Source organism: Saccopteryx leptura, chromosome X, assembly GCF_036850995.1.
Source record: "Saccopteryx leptura isolate mSacLep1 chromosome X, mSacLep1_pri_phased_curated, whole genome shotgun sequence".
In the NCBI taxonomy this organism is placed as follows: Eukaryota; Metazoa; Chordata; class Mammalia; order Chiroptera; family Emballonuridae; genus Saccopteryx; species Saccopteryx leptura.
In genome coordinates, this window is record NC_089516.1 from 132,178,271 (window position 1) to 132,199,960 (window position 21,690).

The 21,690-nt window shown below is 40.4% G+C and overlaps 1 protein-coding gene across 2 annotated transcripts in view; it reads left to right on the plus strand.

The window, feature by feature from the left end:
* FHL1 (four and a half LIM domains 1) overlaps window positions 1-21,690 on the plus strand; it is a 73,303-nt gene that overhangs the window by 23,795 nt on the left and 27,818 nt on the right. For both annotated transcript variants that reach the window (XM_066357399.1, XM_066357400.1), the window contains exon 2: window positions 7,256-7,330. The gene's annotated coding sequence lies outside the window, so the exon portion shown is untranslated. The remainder of the gene's footprint in view (window positions 1-7,255; window positions 7,331-21,690) is intronic.

Sequence of the window (21,690 nt, forward strand, 5' to 3'; positions counted from 1 at the left end):
TTGTATACATGTACCACTTCTTTATCCAGTCCTCTATCGAGAGACACTTTGGTTGTGTCCATGTCTTGGCCACTGTGAACAATACTGCAATGAATATGGGGGTGCATGTGTCTTCACATACCAGTCTTTTTGAGTATTTGGGGTAGATCCCCAGTAGAGGGAATTCTGGGTCATATGGTAGTTCTATTCTTAATATTTTGAGGAACCACCATACTTTTTCCATAATGGTTGTACTATTTTGCATTCCCACCAACAGTGAAAGAGGGTTCCTTTTCCTCCACAGCCTCTCTAACAATTTTACAACACATCATCTGTATGTTGCATTGCGTGTTGACCACCCCTATTCAAGTCTCAGAAGTAATTTTTTAGGTATGGCTCTGTTGTGTATATTCATTATATACTTATTATCACACAAACCATTATGTATCTTTTCTTTACTTCACTGCTGGCCAGATTGACTATACTGTGCATGTGGTCCTGTGTCTGTTAGAAGCAGCAGATTTTAACGGGGGGGGGGGGGGAGAAAGAGATGAAACAGGAATAACCTCTCCCTGGAGGTTCAGTCCATGATGGAGGCTGGGATTCCATTTCAGTTCCCAAGATCACAGGTTACTCTGTGCCAGTGGTGAACCAAATAGTGGAAAAGCTAGTGCATTCTTGTGGTCACCTTCACAATTAATACCAAGTTCTGCAGCTGACTTGATTATACAGCAATTCCTGTCCATTGTAGTGATGGCCAAATTATCACTCTGGCCAAATTCACAAGGTAAAGATAGGCTTCGTCAGTTGTGAGGCCTATCATAATCAGGCTCCTCCCAGGGAAGCTGCTGGGAATAGCTGGAAGGGCTGGGGAGCTCCGATGGCAAAGATCTGCAAGACCAGGTGTGTGACAATGCCCTCTTGGCCTTTGTGCTCCCCTAACCACTTCTCTTAGACCTTGGGCTACTCTCTATCTCCCTGCCCCTCTGGCTTCTCTTTGCCCTTAATTCAGTTACTTGTGCATTTCTGTTTAGGAACAAGGAGGGCCTCGCCACTAAAGAGTTCTGGGGGACCGTTGGCCTGAGTATTCTAACTACCAAAGCAGTGGCCTTTAGACTTCCTTAACTACTGCATTTTTACTGCTGTGCTGTTTTGTTAGGTATAAAATGGAACTTAGGGTATGTTGTAAACAGTTTTTGACACGCAACTTGGGAATTGAATTGTGTGACATTATAAACTTATTATTCCTGCCACTTTTAAACCCCTATAATTTGTCTTTCTGTGCTTATTACTGTCCCTATAGCGGGTATCAGCCATGTGGGTGCTGTGGGGAAGGCTTTACTCTTCTGGCTAATGGATTGGAGCAGAGCTGCCCAATTTCCGGCACTGTGCCAACCCCAGCCTATGAACTATGAGGCTGAGTGCTTCACACAATGAAATCAGCAGATGTTCATTGAATGCTCACTCTATGTGCTAGGCACTTTGCTGGGCTTGCTGGATGCTGGGGGGAATATTAAAAGCAAAAGTGACCTCTTCAAGAAAGGAATGTTCATTCTAATTGGAGAAACTGTTAAGATGTTTTAAGGATGTTGTAATGCCGGTGGCCAAGGCCAGGCAGGTTCACATTGGATTTGGGCAGACGGTAGAGAAACTGCGGAGCCAGAAAGTGTTGGGCCATACCGTTTAATAGAGTCTTCCAAGGGCGGACAAGCACGCAGGCGGGGGAAACCGCCTCTCAGGCAAACACACAGCAAAAATGGCCCCTCGCCTGACCAGGTGGTGGCGCAGTGGATAGAGCGTCGGACTGGGATGCGGAAGGACCCAGGTTCGAGACCCCGAGCTCACCAGCTTGAGTGCGGGCTCATCTGGCTTGAGCAAAGAGCTCACCAGCTTGGACCCAAGGTCGCTGGCTCCAGCAGGGGGTTACTTGGTCTGCTGAAGGCCCACGGTCAAGGCACATGTGAGAAAGCAATCAATGAACAACTAAGAAGTCGCAACGCGCAACGAGAAACTGATGATTGATGCTTCTCATCTCTCTCCATTCCTGTCTGTCTGTCCCTGTCTATCTCTGCCTCTGTAAAAAAAAAAAAAAAAAAAAAAAATGGCCCCTCACAGTGGTGGGCAGGAAATTCGTGCATCCACGATCCCCCTGAGCACAAGTGCCCATAGGCTCATATAGGCCACGCACACATGCCTCTGCCACGTGCTCACGCACTAATTAAGCAAAGTGCTCGCAGCTGGTAAACCGGTGAGCAAGCCTAACACAGCTGCCCCACAGATGTGAAAAGTATTGAACTGAGGGGTAGGAAGAGTCGGCAGTTTTGAATCTTAGCCCAAGTTCTGGCAATAACCATCTGATCCTTTGGGAAAATCACTTCATTTCTCAGGATTTGTTCATAAACAGGGAATTGGAGTAGACAGTCTAAAACATTCTGAGGATTGGTTCATAAACAAATTTGTTAAAAGGTTAAAGTAGCAGTACAAGGCAATAATGAAGAGATTCCAGAAGATGCTACATTCTCTTTTGCTAAATCAAGTATGTATATAACAGTTATTATATGTGCAGTAAGTCCTCACTTAATGTCATTTACAGGTTCTGTAACTTTTAGTGAAACAACATATAAGGAAACCAATTGTACCATAGGCTAATTGAAATGAACGAGAGTTAAGTTCCTATGGCATTGTATATAACAAAGTGACTGTGGAGCAGCTGTGTTAGGCTTGCTGGTGGGGTTACCGGCTGCAAGCTTTTTGCCTGATTGGTGAGTGCGTTGCTGCGCCACGTGTGTATAGCCTATATAAGGCTACGTGTGCTTTACTCGAGAGAGATTGCGGATTGCAGGTGCATGCATTGCCTGCCCACCACTGGGAGCGGCTGTTTTTGCTGTTTGTTTGCCTGAGAGGTGGTTTCCCCTGCCTGTGTGCTTGTCCGCCCTTGGGAGAGTCTATTAAACGGAATGGCCTGACACTTTCCAGCTCCACAGTTTTCTACAGTCTGCCCGAATCCAATGTAAACCTGCCTGGCCTCGGCCACTAGCATTACATGGATATTACCACTTTATCAGATATATGATTTGCAAACATTTTCTCTCATTCAGAAGAAGCTTTTGGTATGATGTAGTCCTTTTGTTGCAAAAGTATTCTCAGTGTTCTAATACTCCATTTAAAAACTAAACAAATATATTTTATTGCTTATTTCCCCCTTTGGACCAAAAATATCTTTAAATTTGCATCCAGAAATGGCCCTGAAAACAGCCCTTTCGTGTTTACTTGGGCATAGTGGGGGCACTGCTCACCTCCTTACCTTTAGTGAGTTACAGATTTTGCCATATCTGCGGGAAAGACACCTTTTATTGACTTAGTTTGGAAGCTTATAAAAGCAAAATCAGTCATTTTAAAGGGTTGCCTATATTCCAATGCAATGTTTTTAAATGGTTCACCACGCTAGCTTTGGGAAATCTGTGCACTTTTTAAAAAGTTTTCTAAAGAAACTGTAAAAATCTAGGGGAAAATCTAGATGAATCACAAATATATGTTATATCTAGTAGATATAACTTAAAAATATAACATCTTTTCTCAAAATGAATAAGGAGAAAGCTTTCTTTTCCAATAGTGAAGAATATAATGATTGCATCATATAAAATAACTATAGAAACTTGTGTGGAGTAGATGATCTTCTAGACATAGTACAGAGTATATCACCTGGTATACATCACCAGATACACTCTATGTTAATTTCTTTTTTGTTACTGATTTTAGAGAGAGAGGGAAGCATTCATTTGTTGTTCCACTTGTGCATATACTAAATCTTGATATAAGGACACAGAATTAGATTTTATTATATTTCTATAGTGTAATATCCTTTTGATTTTTGTTTATGTATTACCATAATGTTAAAGATTTGATTATTTTGCAGATCTTGATTATGTTTAAATTATTAAAAATGAGGTGTCATTCATCTGAATCATTTATTTATGCCAATAAATTATTTTGCTGTATGACAGTTTATCAGTTCTTCTGCTAAAAGAAATGAGCCAGTGGCCATCTCATTTATATTTATTATTGCATTTTATGGTAGCATTTAAAATGTGCTTTTCAAAAGTGCATATGCCAGTTTCTCTCATAGTGTATTTGAATAAAAGTAGGATAAATGAGACATCTAAGCTGCCTGTTACCATCACAAGTGTATCTAATTAAGAAGATATTTGGAGTTTACTGCTCTTTGGTTTCTTAGGTGGGGGAGAATAGTCTGAAGGACAAGATTAAAGAATGGTTACCATGGCAGTCACATTCGAAGAATATAAAGGAGACAAAGCATCTGTAGGGCTGATCCACGTTGATTGATTCAACTGGTTGTTTAGGCTCATTCAAATAGCTGTTGTCTCTGGATTTTATTTTTCCACATAATTCACCCACTGATTGGTGATTTGGGGACCATTTAAACTTGGCTAACAGTAGTGATAGGATCACCAGTGTCTGTGACCACAGTACTATTATTGTTAAACCCGGAGAATGAGTGTGTATGTTAAATGTGACAAGAACATAGCTACTGGCTTCTTCTGGAATAATATAAATGATTTCTCTAATTTCACTTACTCTGTCAGGGTATGATAAGATTAACATGATTTATTTAAAGGCATGACTGACCCTAAAGTGTTTGGGTTTTATTTTGGATTACTTTGCTGTCATCATATTTTATCCAGTGTGTTTGCCTGCTGTTCTGTTTGTATTCTTTGACTTGCACAATATTGTCAGCACTATTTGTATTACATCTGGTCAGAGGTATGCTGCAGACTCAAAACTATATACAATTCTATCTGCCATGAGTGTTATCATCCTTCCAACCCAGGTAAATATTAAGTGGGACACATTAGCACAGACAATAAAAGTGAAACAGAACTACACAGGTTAAAATCTTGCTGTCCATTTTTATCCTTCTTTGTAGTCGATTAAACTATGAACTCTAGGACCACCGAAGACTGCCCTGCTCAGCCTTTGGGCCTGTCTCTCTTCTGCCCTCTGGAGGCTGTCAGGGAGCTCGGCATGCAAGGACCTCCTTTGGAAGGGAGAGCCAGTCTTGTGGCAACTAGGAAGGTTCTCCGCCACCCTACCTCAAGTGGCCTCTCAGAGCCTGAACTTGGAGAGGTGGGGCACACAGAGAGAAGGCAGGGAAGGTACTGGCATGGTTAGGGTCTTCAGCGGGAAGCTCTTCTTGTTCTGTAAGTAAAGAACTGGATACCTTCAAGTAGAACCCAGTATGTATCAAATCCATCTCCAGAAAAATTAGTTCCAGAAGGGTGAGTGAAATAAAATAGTGCACTAACCCTAGAGTAATGGATTCAGGTTTGAATTTGAAGTTGGGTTGATTCAAAAGAGGGGTATATTTGTTGGTAAGCATTTGTGGCAGCATATGAAATCATTACCCAGATTTGATAACATTTGTACTCTGTGCCGGCTGTAATTATTACGATAATTATATATCTGATTCTGAGTGTCCTTTCTGTGGGAGGTACTGTTCAGTGCTTCCATGCAGTGCCGCCTTGCCGCCTAACAGCTCCTCTGAGGTCGGTTTGCACTGTGCGGCCAAGTGAGGTTGCACTGCTAGTCTGGGGTGGAGGCTAGTATTTGAACCTAGGCATTCTGCCTCTGGCATCCTTGCTGTGAACATCTGTGCCATGATGCATTCTCACTGCAGCTGCAAAAAGGGTGTGGCACCTTGATTTTAATGAGTGGGACGTGGATGTTAGAAGATGAGACTGAGCAGAGCCTTTTGTATATATACATACCGTGCTAGGTACTGCGAGACAGAAAAGAAATAAGGGATTCTGTCCCTGACACCACAATACATGAAGTCCTGTAGGACAAATAAGACATAACATGAAAGCAATAGTACATGTGCATATGATAGAATATGAAAATATTCTCCCTACTTACATATAGTGGGAAGAGGACTAGATGTGCCTTTGAAGTCAGTCACTTTCAAATATTTACTGTTGAAGGTTAGCTCTTCACTGCTGGCACAAATTTGCCTTCCCCTGGGCTTTTGAGCTGGTAGACAAGAACCCTGACTTAGTCAGCAGACTTGTCCATTTGGATTTTGGAACGGTTCTCTTCAACAATGATAGTTATCCATTAAGATCTCTGAAATGATGAACCCATTAGCCCATTGAGCTAACTGGATCAACTATTTTCTAGTATATTAACATTTAAAAAAATTTCTAGTACTGCTTGTTTGAAGGTAATCCTGGAAACAGTTGGGGGTGGTAAGGGACAGTCACTAGCCTCATTATAATGAATCGTTGCTTTGTGTTGGCCCTGTTTTATTTGGTAGGTACTTCTTGAGAGCCTCCGATATGGCAGGCACTGTTGTGGGCATGGGGTTAGGACAGTGAACAGGACAGACAGAGCCCTGCTCTCCAGAGTCTGTGTTTTCCTCAGGTTTCAGTTGTTCTGTGCACATTTTCCAGTTGATCTACAAGTGCTTTGGGTACACTGAGGGTTCCACACATTGGGGATAATACAGTAACCACACTTTCTCTGTCCTTAGCCCTGACCAGTTCTTTCTGAATAAGGAGGGGCGGGTAATAAGGGGATGACCATGCCTGTGGGAGGGCAGGAGGTCTGGGTGTGCTGTCCTTATGCCGTGCTGGGAAGAGCACAAGGCACACCTGTTTCCTGGCGATGTGATGCAGAGCCATCTACATGGGGGGGGGGGGCGCCTGTCCACCAGCCTGCATCCTAATCCTGTTGTTGATTGGAGATAACTTCAGCGGTCACAGGACATCTTATCTCCATGGCAACCCCTCTAACTATTCCTCTTGTGACTTGTGCTCTACATTCTGTGTGGATCTGAGCCCTCCCGTGGTAGAATATTCTAAAGATGTTTAAAAGGGGAAAACGGCTCAACTAATACATCTATTCAAAACGACTGAGTCATTTGTTTTCATTACCCGGGTGATTGCCAAATGTTAATTTAAAACTGAAATAGGCCATGAGCTCACTCGGCTAACAATGCTGAGTGTTTGTGCTAATATAGTTTGATAATGAGGTGGCCCGATCCACTGCTGGTGTGAATGTTACATGATAAGGAGACTTTTGGGAAAATATGCAGAACACTTTGGCAGTTTTAACTTTAAACATAAATACAAAGAGTGTGATACCATGAACCATTTCAAAGGAAGTTGACCTTTTATTTATTTATATATTTTTTAGAATTTAAGACTTTTCTTCTGAAAAGGTAACTTTGCCTCTTGATTTTCATTTTTTCCTAACTTAGGCACATTGGAAGTTGCTGACAACCTATATCCACCCCTTGCTGAATATATCCCATTGTTCACACATCCAGGGTGAGGTAAGTATGACTAATTGTCCCAGATTCTTACACTGATCTCCATCCTTCCAATTTGTGGTGTTAGGGTCGACATTGTATGAAGAACTTTATTAGTACAGTAGATTCAAGAGGATTCACTTCCATTGACCCAACCGTTTTCACTGTTTACCCTAAATATTAGCTCTCTGGGAAATGCCTTTTCATAGGGAAAAAAAATTTCACTTGCTTTTAATTTGGGGGCATGAAAAGTGAATGTGCCAAGCGCGACAGAACTGTTCTAGGGTCTGCTTGAAAAGAAGGGTCTGCTCATGTCACAGCATGAACAGTAGGGAGCAGGAAAGCTGCATGAAGCAAATATTAGGATGGAGGGGAAAGACTTTTGCTTATCACTGTGAGGAGGTCAGGCTGACCCAGTCAGCTGCCAGAGAAAGTGGCCAAAGTACAGGATGCCTCTATAAAATCAGCTGGTAGGAACACCAAAGATTGCTTCCACTGGGTTACATTAACAGGGGCCAGAATATACTTTTCCAATTAGTATTGAAGTTCAGAGCACTGCTGCACTGGTTGGAGCAGCCTGGTTGACCAGTCTTTGTATAGAACACATTGACTAGGTGTCCTCTGTCCTCTGTGTTTAGCCACGGTGGTTTGTGTCTTCTCCGTGATGACCCAGGGTTACCCATTTCTCTCTTTGAGGGACTGATCTTTACCCTTGCAAATAATGAAAGGAGGGAATCTCACATGAAAAGGACCCCCAGCCTCCACGCATTTAAAAAGAGAGGATGTAGTACTTGCCAGTGCCAGACTAGCCAGGATTTCCAGTTCCATCTGTCGGCAGGGTTTGTCTACCGCTCCACCCGGCCCTGCCTCCACACATGGCCTCACATTTAGTGTGGGCCCTTGTATTTCATGTTGGACAGACACTCACTAGGTAGCAAGAGTTGTACTTCTTACATCTACTTGCTGCAGAATAATTCACAGATTTAAATGTAGATATATATATATATTTGAATATATTTATTGAATATATATTGAATATATATTGAAATACCTAAGTATATTAAACCTTAAAGAGTAAGAAAAAGTAGGACAGCTTTTTGGAAGTGTTTAATCGGAATCCTTTTCAATTTTACCAATGATGGTCGAGGTCAGAAGTCCTCCCCAGGGCCTGGATCTTTCCACTGGCCTCATGACAGAAGCTTTAGGAGTTTCTGTCAGCTGCTAGAGGTTGACTCTTCCATCTTCAAGTTGAAGCCCTATCATTCTTGCCCTTTACCTAAAACTGTTGTTTTCATAGTTTTTTTTAACGGTAGAAGCCTGTTTTCTGATCAAATCTTAGGTGAGACCCCAATAGGGAATACCAAAGCAGAACTGCTCTGGCTCACGAAGGACGTGGGGCTCTCCCCTCCTCTGAGGAACCGTTCCAGGGCCAGTGGAAGGTGCTGCTCTGCCTCAAGCTCTGAGGTCTTTCACAGCTCCTAGTTTTCTTTTCCCACAGAAACAAGAGACTAGAGTGTTCCAAGAGATATGCAGAAGGGGAAAGCATCCTCCCATCAATTTAGTTAGAAATGCTGCTAGGTGAAACTTGGCCATTCACATGCAATGTTTGCCTTTAGTCATTCTCCAGTGATCTGCCACTTTGACAAACTTCATCAATAGAAAACTTCAATATACAGATCATGTATCATAGAATTGTACACTCAAAACCCATGTTATCTTATAAACCATTGTTACCCAGATAAATTTAATTATTTTTGAAAAAGGAAAGAAACTTCAATAGAAACTATGAATTCAAGACTGTACTCTTAAAATGGAACCTTTTAATTGAAGCTTTTTTGAACATGTATTTGTGATATTAAGAATACCCCAATGCCATGTTTAATTGGACCAAAATTTGGGTTTTCTTTTAGTGCAGTGAGTTTCTCAACTGAGTTACTGAATTTAACCTGTTGAATTCTGTTCCATCATGACAGAAATATACATGATTGATGTAAAACAATTCAAAGTTATGATTCCATGTGTCCTGTGATCTTTCTTGTTTTCTTTCATTCGTTCATTCAGCCCTGCTTTGTGCCAGGCCAGGAGTATGGGAGAGAGCAAAACAAAATTGTCCAGTATTGAGTAGGCCAGTCTGGGTTCTGGGGCGCCATTCACAATCCCTGCATCCAGTCTGCTGTCTGAGCCCGTGCTTGCTTTATGCCGCCTCCAGGGGCGCAGGCGCAGTGAGACTGTCAGACCCAAGTGCCCCCAAGTGAAACCAAATAGAACAGTGGATTTCACACTCGACTTTTTAAAATTTTATTTAGAATAATTGAACAATTGAAGAAAATGAACTTTACAGTTTCCACAGGAGGGTATTTTGGCTTTTTAAAATGATATGGCCCATTTTATGTTTAACGCAGCATTTATCACAGGTAAAGTTTATAATTCAAGAGTTGGAAATTATTCCATTTAGCTGCCTTTTTGTTGTGGAATTTTTTGGAACAATCTTAAACACAACATAATTTTCTTTAACAGGCAAATCCACTTTTATATTCAGAGATATCAACAATCCTTCAAATAATTGATAGAACCAATATATATATAAAACTTAGATAACAGTGTCAACTATCTTGACATTTGTGGAGCCCTCCACCAAACAAGAATACAGTATACATTCATTTCAATACTCGAGAGCCACAAGATAGCCCATATTCTGACCACATAATTCTTAACGCATACATGAGCTGGGTACTGTATTTGCGTCTATGGCAGAAATAGTATTGTTAATTAAACACATCTTCACACTCACGAAATATTTGTATCACTGGCATATTGTCACTTTCATTACTGGTTTGGCAGTTTTTAATAATCAAAAAGCACAAAATATCAAAATACAGTAGTCATAATGATCTGATGTGACTTCTCGGTGCAGTAGAAAATCAGAGCACAGATGGATTACACAAATTTAAAGAGGTTGCAAATCCTTAGTCTAGAGCCAAGGTCTCAAACTGGTGGGCTGGATCTGGCACACAGAGATGTTCTTTTAATTTTTAAGTGAATTGCCAGCATTTTAAAAATTGAGAGATTTCACATTTTCAAAAATTCAGATTTTCAGCTTCTCCTGAAATATCAGAAGATCTGGCAACATTGAGCCTGCATTCCGATTTAGTAACACTAGGCTGGAGCCAAGTAGCTGCTGTATCTTTAAATGGAACATGAACTCTGAAATTTGCCCCAGGTCTTCACCACTCATCTCCTTGACACTGAGGACAAGGGCGGTGGCCATTATCTGAATGTGTTCCTCGTTTATAGGAAAAAATTGCTCGGCTCTTCCAGCCATGTATCTTCTCAACCCCAGGTGCAGATGAAATTGGGGTTGCAAACTTAGATCTGTCCTCTCAAAGTATAGCTTGTTACTTCTCAGGTGTGCAGTGCTGGATAATGTTCGTTTTAAGAGGGTGCATTAAATGTGATGAGAGGAAACATTTGAGGGGTGGGATACCTTCTGATGGTGCCTGATTAAGAGAAGGAGCATCAAGAGAGTTTGGAGGACTCCTGTGTAGGGTCAGGGTCAGGGTCAGGGTTAAGGTTGTAGTGTAGCCCAGTGCTTCTCTGACTTGAATGTGTAGATTCGGATGCAGCAGGGCTGGTCTACTGTGTGAGCTGCTGCTGTTCCAACAAGCAGTGGGTTGCAGCACTGCTAGTCTGAGGACCTGTCTCTCTGAGTACCAGAGGGACTCGACCCTAAAGTGATCCTAAAAAAAGGCAGTCATGCAATGATAGTTCTAAATATATTTTTCTTTGGCCTGAGAAAGAGGAGGCTATCTTATCCAGACTATTTGGGACTGAATCTTTATAGATAAACCTGTGTTCACTTTTATTTCCAGCATCGTGGTTAAAAGAAAACACATTTTTTTCTTTGTGACAGAGACAGAGAGAAGGACAGAGAGGGACAGACAGACAGGAAGGGAGAAATGAGAAGCATCAGTTCTTCATTGTGGTTCCTTAGTTGTTCATTGATTGCTTTCTCACATGTGCCTTGACAGGGACTTCCAGCAGAGCGAGTGACCTCTTGCTCAAGCCGGCGACCCTGCGCTCAAGCCAGATGAGCCCACGCTCAAGCTGGCGACCTTGGGGTCTCAAACCTGGGTCCTCTGCGTCCCAGTCCAACGCTCTAACCACTGTGCCACCTCCTGTTCAGGCTGAAAAAAATTATTTTTAATACAACAAAGTCCATATACATATAAACAACAAACCTAACCTAACTTTTATTTTAAAACATTTCAAATTAAGTACTTCTAGTAAAACAAAAAGAAGCTACATAAGTTAAAGCTCAAGAATCATGAAGTAGGAATTAGAGCTTTAATTTTATAATTATAGAATAATATATTTATGAGACTCATAGAAAACTTATAAATAAGACCATAGAAGGTAGATAATTATCAAAGCCCTGGATATATATGATAACCTTGTAAGCTATAAAATGATAGAAGAAGTCAGAAAGGAAGAGATCAACAAATTCAGATCTGTAAAAATTTGCTAAGAGAGTAAATCTTAAGTATTCTCACCACACACACAAACACACACACACACACACACACATACACATACACACACACACACAGGTAACTCAGGTGATGGTTGGCTAACTTAATTGTGAGAATCATTTTACAGTGTATATGTATGTCAAACCATATTGTATCTTAAATATGTACAATTTTGTTAGTTATACTTCAGTAAAGGTAGGAAAAAATAACTAATGAGATGGAAAACCCACTACTAAAAGTTTATGGTGATTTTGACAAGATAATTTCCATATTCTGCACAGAACTCGTATAGATCATAAATAAAGCCTGTCACAGGCCTAATCTATGGTAGCTGTGCCGTAACTGTTGGTTGAATGAACTCTGCAGTAGGTCGTCAGGTAAAAGACACTCAGGTTAAAAAACGAAGTAAATACTGCGTGGGAGAACTGTTCAGCCTCCCTGGTATGTAAAAACAAGCATATTCAAATGGCCACAAAGTACATTTTTCATCTAATAAATCAACAAAACCAAAAAGAAAACCCTGTGTTAATATGGTTACCTTGAAACTGATAAACACTGACTCATTGCTGGTAACACTGTGAGTTGGTTGAAAGACATTTGGAACGTTATTTGGCAATATATGTGGCAAAAGTGACAAAGATTAGTGGTACCCCTTGGTTCAGTAATCCTGTTTTGGGAAACGCATTCTTTTTTTGTGTGTGAAAAGAGAGTCAGAGAGGGACAGATAGGGACAGACAGACAGGAAGGGAGAGAGATGAGAAGCATCAATTTTTCATTGCAGCACCTTAGTTGTTCATTGATTGCTTTCTCATATGTGCCTTGATGGGGGAGGGGGGGCTATAGCAGAGTGAGTGACCCCTTGCTCAAGCCAGTGATCTTGGGCTCAAGCCAGCGACCATGGGGTCATGTCTATGATCCCACACTCAAGCCAGCGACCCTGTGATCAAGCTGGTGAGCCTCCATTCAAGCCAGTGATGTCAGCTTTTGAACCTGGGTCCTCTGCATCCCAGGCCAACACTCTTACCAACTGCACCACTGCCAGGTCAGGTGGGAAATGCATTCTAAGAAAAGAAGAAAAAAGTTGTATGTTGTGGGTATTCAGCACAGTGTTATTTATAGGCACACAAAATTAGAAAGAATATAAATGTTCAACATTCGAGTAATGGTTCATTTGTTCCTCAAATATTTTTGGTTAAGCAATTTTTTTTTTTTGTATTTTTCTGAAGCTGGAAATGGGGAGGCAGTCAGACAGACTCCCGCATGCGCCCAACCGGGATCCACCCGGCACGCCCACCAGGGGGCAATGCTCTGCCCATCTGGGGCATCGCTCTGTTGCCACGAGAGCCATTCTAGCGCCTGAAGCAGAGGCCATGGAGCCATCCCCAGTGCCTGGGCCATCTTTGCTCCAATGGAGCCTTGGCTGCGGGAGGGGAAGAGAGAGACAGAGAGGAAGGAGAGGGGGAGGGATGGAGAAGCAGATGGGCGCTTCTCCTGTGTGCCCTGGCCAGGAATCGAACCCGGGACTTCCGCACGCTAGGCCGACGCTGTACCACTGAGCCAACCGGCCAGGGCCTGGTTAAGCAATTTTGATACTCTTTGCGGTGAAATTCTATGAATCTGTTCAAAATTATAATTCTGATGCTTGCAGAGCAATATGCATTCATATAATGTAGCCTTACTTAAAAATGCAGGATGCAAAATTGTGTATTTGCTGTGATTTATAACCTTGTAAAGAGATGTGTACCCATGGACAAAAACTAGAAGGCACACGGACAAATAAATGTAAGTAATACTTTATTTGAGGTTTTATTTGTATTATTGTCCTATTGTTTGCACATTTTACCATAAGTATATGCCTGCTTAGAGGTTTAGGATCTTCAGTTTTTACCTACTTAAATCGACTCCATATCACAAACAGCAATATTCCCACTGGTCACTCAGTGGGTGTTTAGTAAATTAATACAATGACGACTGAGGTGCAAAGCCTAAACCAGCAGTTCCGATGGTATAGTTCCTAGTTGCTACTTTGTTTCATCATCCTCAGCTCCCATTTTTCTTTCTTCTGTTTCCTGTGGTTGGTATAGAAGCATCTGGGCATCCCACATGACAGAGTATAAATACTTGTCTCAGAACTTTTCATTTATCTTGCTCTGAAGTGCCAGAGAGTGAATCTTATGTCTAAAGCCTGAGTGCACCTTAATGAAGCCATGATTCAAGGGCAATGCCTGCTTCATCTTCTGGTTTCATTTCAGTAAGTAACGAAAACGCACTTTGGTACAAGGAGCCTTCTTTCAGCACCCTCTTCCCTCCAGTCATGGTCCCTGTTTCAGATATACTTGTTTCCCTGCTGTAAGGATACTTTTTCCCTTTAATTAGGTCAGTTACTTCATGTCTGTTTTTCTTTTTTGACATGGTTTCCTCTGGCTTTCACACCACATATTTTCCCCGTATGTCATTGCCGCTGGGGCTTCATGTTGCAATCATTTTTCAAGGGGAACAGAGAGCACATTACGAAGAGGGTAGCTCTTGACTCCTTGCCTGCCCTTTGCCTGCTTGAATGTTTCTGTTTCTTTTGGGCCCAGTTCTGCTTGGCTTTGTAGTCTTCGTCGTCAGTTATGTTTGGACTAAAAGATACTTAAGTAAAAATAATGGTAAGTCAAAGATATGTCTGGCAAAGGTGCAGCACATTTGTTAAGGTTACTGGTTTATTTATCTCTCTCTCTATGGTGATGAAATCTGGGGCTAGGATTTAATGGACTTCATTTTGACCTCTTGTACATCTCCTAACTTTCCCAGCCTCTGAGTAGAAGGAATTTATTTTCACTGTAGGAGAAAGACTGCCCCATTTAGAGAAAGGGTCCTAACTGGACTCTTGAAAAGTGGGGTCTCCAGAGTCTTCAATTTTTACCCTGTCTTTGATCAGAGTTCCTATAGCACTTGGAAACACAGCTAAGAATTCTTTCTTTGGTGGGGGACAGAGAGAGGGACAGATGGTACAGACAGACAGGAAGGGAGAGAGATGAGAAGCATCCAGTCTTCCTTGTGGCATCCTAGTTCATTGATTGCTTTCTCATATGTGCCTTGACTAGGGGGCTACAGCAGAGCAAGTGACCTCTTGCTCAAGTTAGTGACCTTGGGCTTCAAGCCAGAGACCATGGGATCATGTCTATCATCTCACACTCAAGCCAACGACCCCATTCTCAAGCTGGATGAGTCCACGCTTAAGCTGGCGATCTCAGGGTTTTGAACCTGGGCCCTCTGCATCCCAGTCTGACACTCTACTGCGCCACCACCTGGTTAGGCGAGAATTCTTTTAGATACATGTGCACACATGCACACAATATTGCTAATGGCCCTAGGAAGTTTTTTTCTTTTCAATGAAATAAAATATTTAGTTAATGTGAATAAAGTGTATGTAAGAACTTTTTTTAAAAAGACAACCTTTTATAAGAATATTAAATCAATGGGAACATTGATTGATATTATATTTTTATATAGTATCTACTTTATTGATTCCAGGATTATAAATTTGCTTGCATATATATGTTCAAGCCATATTTCAGAGTTCAAGTGGATTAAACTGTGATATAGAAGTCTACAATAAAGGTTGGGTTTAACTAGGATTCCCATGGAAAAAGCCACATCTGGACACTGAAATTCTAAAGTAGGTGGAGTAAAGTCATTTTGGACTTCAGTTGGTTCAAATGACCCTTTAAAACGTTTTATCCTCTCCCATATGATCCTTTGAGATTTCCAAGGATACTCCAGTTTTAGAAATTTAATAATTTATCCAAAATCAAGTCAGTGTGCTTTACTTTATTTAAGGCTAGTGTATCTTGTGCTAATTTACTCATGGGTAATTTATTTACTTGTAAGTCCTTTCATCTTCTGTAGGAACAGACTCACATATGTGAATTTTCTTTAAAATCAGAACAAAAGAGTCAGTAAATGATAAGAATTGCACGAAGACTGAGACAAGGAAAGCAGCAAAAGTGCCCTTGCATCTTTATACCCCAGGACACTATTAGAGTTCAGAGCTGTCACCATGTTCAGTTCAAGGCTGATAGGAACTTGTGAATATTACTAAAGTTTATTTTTTGTGTGTGTGACAGAAACAGAGAGAGAGTCAGAGAGAGGGACAGATAGGGACAGACAGACAGGAACAGAGAGAGATGAGAAGCATCAATTCTTCATTGTGACACTTTAGTGGTTCATTGATTGATTTCTCATAGGTGCCTTAACCGGAGAGCTACAGCAGAGCCAGTGACCCCTTGCTTAAGCCAGTAACCTTGGGCTCATGCCAGTGACCTTGGGCTTCAAGCAAGCGACCTTTGGGCTCAAGCCAGTGACCATGGGGTCATGTCTATGATCCCACACTCAAACCAGTGACCCCACACTCAAGCTGGTGAGCCTGCACTCAAGCCGGCAACCTTGGGGTTTCAAACCTGGGTCCTCTGTGTTCCAAGCCAATACTCTATCCACTGTGCCACCGCCTGGTCAGGCATTACTAAGATTTCTTAACATAAAACTCAACGGATATGGAAGTTATTTTAAGATTTTTCTCCATCGCCAACTCTTCTGTTTATAAGGGCAAACACTTGAGAAGCCAACAGATACTCATTAAGTTCTGGGGTTGAAACCGTGGCAGATGTGTCTTATAACTGTGATTTTAGAAAATGTGTTAAGGTAATAGCTCAATTGTATAAATCTTTTTATGGTCAGTACAATAAGCATAGCTGAAGTCAGAACTTTTACAGAAATCAAAATGTTAAGGTCCAGAGCCTAATGCTTGAGAATTGCACTTTTATCATTACCATTGTCATCATTCTTTTCTTATCAACGTTATGTGTTGAAAGCCCAGTATGGAGAACTATGCTAATAATTGTTATAATTTATTTACTATTTCTTTAATTTTAAATATTTCAGTTTTGTTTAAATGGCTCTAAGGATCAAATCAATTTAAATAAAAATGTATTTAGACTAGTAGCCTCATTCTCTTGTTCTGTCAGCCAGATAAGCTTCACCCTTTGTAAAGCATCTCTCAATGAGGGATAGCCATTTAATGGATAAACAGGTAGTTTACAGTTCTTTACCTAAGTAGTAAAGCAGTGGTTTTAGGTAGTTTGATGAGAATTTGTGGTTTTTGCGAGTCTGCAGATAGCTCTTAAACCATGTGATATGACCATTTTTATGCATTCTTTAGGGTTACAAATTAATAATTTAAGATATTCCCACTCAATAGAATGTTCTTATGATTCCACACATATGTGGGATATAGTGAAATACTGAGACTCATGGACATAGATAAAAGTGAAGTGGTTACCAGGGGGAGGAGGATGCAGGGGGGTTAAGAGAGACACATACACAGTGAAGGAAAATGATTTGACTTTGGGTGATGGGTATACAACATAATCAACAGTTCAAATACCATAGAAATGTTTACCTGAAACCTATGTATTCTTATTGATCAATGTCACCCTGTTAATTTTAATTTTCTAAATAAAAATAACTAAATTAAAAATATATATATACCCAGTGTTTCCTTCCCAGAACCAGTGGAGCATCTTCTTGGGGATTCATAATCCGTGGTGTCCTTTGCTCACTAAAGTGGTTCAAGTGCGGACTAACTGGAGAGATTGAGCTGCACCCTTGGTATTGGGTTCATGTGATCGTTTGAATCTGAAAAGAATACAATATGTTTCATTATTTTTAGCCCATCCCTTATGTTCCAGCTGTGTCCTCTGTATTGTCAGTCCTCATAGACTTTATACAGGATCTTGACCAGATCTCTTTGGTCCTCTCCGAGGTATTTTTCATTTTTATTGCAGGGGCAATCTAAGACAATCTAAGAGGGAGTCAGGATTTGGTTGGGATTACTGCCTTAAATTGTACTCTGCTTTCCACAGGAAACTGGAAGCTCCTTGGAAGTAAGAATACTGATGCTTTCTCTGGTGTCTTCCATATCATTCATTATTCAATGCCAGAGGTTTAGTAGGCATTTACTAGAGATGCAATTAATGAAGTGAAAGGCATTTTATACATTACAAACTATAGCATTACTGTGGTGTTACACCAGACAATATCGGGGTCTTTGTGTGACTCCCTGTTGCACTAATATCAGTATGCTGACATCACTGAAGCATATTCAAGAGTGGAACAGGCCCTCCTACCACATGGCTTCATTTTCCCCAGTATTTTATTATGAAGTTTACAGACTGTAAAGTTGAAGTTATACAATGAACACTCGTATTTCTACCCCCCAGTTTCTACAATTGAACGTTTTACTATATTTGCTTTGTCACATATTCATCGATCCATTGGTCCATCTTAATTTTTTGGATATATTTCAAAGTAAACTGCAGGCATCTGTGCACTTCACCTCTTAACACTTCCTTGTGCATATGATTATGTGGCTTCAATTTTGACATGCTTAGAGCTGCTATCAAATTTGCTAAGATTCTGCACCGATTTTGGTGGTGGCTAAAAAGAGATGGCAAGTTGAATGTGAAATGATCTGTTTTTACGATCAGGGCAGTTTTTGTTTGTTGTTAACTACCAGCAAGCAGACAAACGCAGATATAACACTGCCCCTTTACCCTCTACCCTCACATTGCAGTCACATTGTTTGTATTGTTGAAACTTTAAAGGCCAGCCTAGGATATAGAGGATCTTGTTTATATGAGTAAAAAAGGGAGATTTGGTGTTCAGGATAGTGGGGCAAAATGTCAGCTTTAGCTTCTATAGGGAGAGGGAGAGATTCACAATCAGGAAGTTACCTGTAAGATACCACTTATACATATAAGTCTAGAGAGGGTTTAGTGGTTGTTTATATTACCTAAGGGTCATGGATTTAATAAACACTAACAGTACAAGTAGCCCTGGCTCGTTGGCTCAGCAGTAGAGCATTGGCCCAGCATGTAGGAGTCCCAAGTTTGACTCCTGGTCTGGGCACACAGGAAAGCATCACCCTGTAGGGGACTTGCTGGGTGGATCCCAGTCTGGGTACATGCAGAAGTCTGTCTCCCTGCCTCTCCGCCTCTCACTTAATTAAAAACACACAAAAACAAACAAACAAACAAAAAAGTCCAAATAGAAGGTTCTTCTAGTCTAGTGGTTTTCACATTACAGTACATGGTACCCTAGAATTCTTGGAAATGTTTCAGAGGTTTTACCACCATTTGAGTTAGAGTTTTAAAGTGTATTGAACTATTTCAAAGAAGTAATAAAAAACAACATCACATATTTCAACTGTTTTGTAGTTCATGTTGGCATACTGGAGAACACTTACTTTAAAATAAATAAAGGTGATTAATGTCAGCTTAAAATATAATTTTGAATAACACTTAGCTGTCCTTCATCAAAGCCAGGATAATATTTCTGCTGTGGGGGTGAAGACAAAAGGCCTTCAGCAAGACTATTACACTAAAGCCATGGTGTTAAGGAACTGACCTGCAAAAGCTGAAGTTACATTTTGGTTTCCAGTTACCATGAGCACTTACCCATCTGTTATATTTAGATTTTTTTTATAGTACCTTTAGAAATTTGGAAACAGATGAGTATATGCTTTCAACTTGAAATGACCATAAAAGGGGAAAGGTAGTTAAGAGGCTGGAGGCTGGTTCCAGCGTCATCCCTGAGATGGGGCTGTGTGGATGGATTAGGGAACCTTCAGAAAGGTCTCCCCTGGCCCGTAGCTCAAGTTGCTTAACAGTAGTCTGAAACTGTATGTGTGCAAGTCGTTCATTGTGAGAAATTTGTGGCTCCTCTGATTCTGCCTGAGAAGTCTTACAACAGCTTTGGCAGATGACTTCCACTTGGAAGCTGTGCTACTCCCTTTGGTCCCTTCATTCAGATTGTACCACATTCTGCGCCTATAGTCTAAAATGCCTTTTGGAAGCCAGTACCTGCTTGTGTAGCTGGAGTCAGTTTTTTAAAGGATTGCTTATCTATATTTTATTTTCTCCCGAACATTTTATTATGTAGATTTTCAAAGTTGAAATGATTTTACAGAGAACACCTATATACCAATCACTAAGTGTCTACCATTAAAAACATTTTACTATACTTGCCTTATCACATATTTATTCATCTACCTGTCTATCCATCAATCTACATTATTTTTGGATGCATTGCAAAGTAAATGTAGGTTTTAATTATTATATTTTATACACTTGGAGTCTGGTGTTTCAAACATTATACAGGTGTGTATAAATTATCATAGAGTCCAGTGAAAGATATAAAATAAATGCCTGTTTTACTGGGGAAAAAAATTATGGGCCTTAATTTAAAAGTAACGGATTTTCTGGAATTCTGGCATGGAGTTGGAGAAGAATGCTGGCTTATTTTTTAAATCTGAACTTTATAATGACTCAGACACTGCTGACCCCTAATAAAGAGGGTGACATACTTGTAAATTTTGTTATCATCTTTGAGTCAGGAGCCAAATAACTTCCAGTTCTTGTAGAGAAGATGGGGTTATCTTTAAAAGTGTTAGAAACATCAAGTATTGGTCACTGCAGCAGAATCAATTGGATTTGGAAAGCAGAAGAGCAAGTTAACTGAGGACTAAATTGGTCTATGCTGGATCTGTTCCCAAACCCTGGTGTCAAGATGTTAAGTGAAAATGATTAAAAACCACTCTTGTTAACTCTTGTTACCACTGGAAAAATAAAACCAGGGTGGAGCTGAAAGGTGCTAGTATATGGCTTTCGCCCCTATTTATGCAGAAAGCACTCCCCGCATTCTTGCAAAGCTCCAGCTGTTGTTCTCTTTATTCTCAATCCCCAGAGTCATGTTCAAATGCTCTCCCTTGGCCCAGGGGGTTGGCTGGGTAAATTTCCTTCTGGAAGTCTTCACTTGCACTCTGGAGTTAGCTGGCAGGAGATCTCAGAAAAGCACTTCCAAGTTGTTTTTCCCACTCCCTTATTGGGGCTAATCCTGTAATTTCCACTTCAGTTTCAGCTGCTGTTGCTTGGGTAGAAATAGATTGCTGTGTTCCCAAACTCTGGACCTTACAAGAAAATTTAATGTGTAACAAAAAAAGTTAGAAAAATTTTTGGGTCAGGGGTTAGGTGGGGAATATGGGTGGGGAACTTTACGAACCTCCTCGGACAAACACACAACCATTTAAAACCCATAAAAACTCCTTGGTACCATGAAATAATAATGTATTTTGTTCTTGGAAGAGACTATTAGGTTGCAAAGGTTTGATTCCTCCATCACTGGTTTGCTCTTTGATCTCAGAGAGTGGATGACTTGTTTTATGATGGTTTCATAAGCACTGATCGTAAAAGTGATTTACTGGATATAGTATAATAGAGGAGTTGAAGATTGTATCTATCTACTTGCTGTTAGGCCTCAAGCTTTTGTAATTATTTTAGAATTTTTTAGATATTAACATTTATAAAATTAAATATCACTTGAAAAAGTTGTTATGTGTGTAAGTACTTTATAGTTCATATACACAGGACTACCCTTTATTAAATATTTCAACAAATCAGTTTCAAGAATTCTTTTTATTGAAAAATGTGTTTAAAACATGGAAATTGATTATACTACGCACTTATTGCTAGCAGGAAGATGGAAAGTGTCCTAGATTTATGATTAGGACAGGTGACAGGATTTGAACTTCTATTCTTAGCTTGACCTTGCCCCCCCTTAAGGGAAGACACTTAATCTTTTAATGTCTTATTTTATCTACCTATAGCACCTGTAGTCTTATTTTATGAAAACAGTACCTGGTTTTTATTTTGATAGCATTTGAGAACTTGATGTAAAAAGTGGAATTGGTGTTCAAATTATTATGTAGAAATTATTTGTATGTTGAGTGATAATCTTGACAAATTAGTAATTACT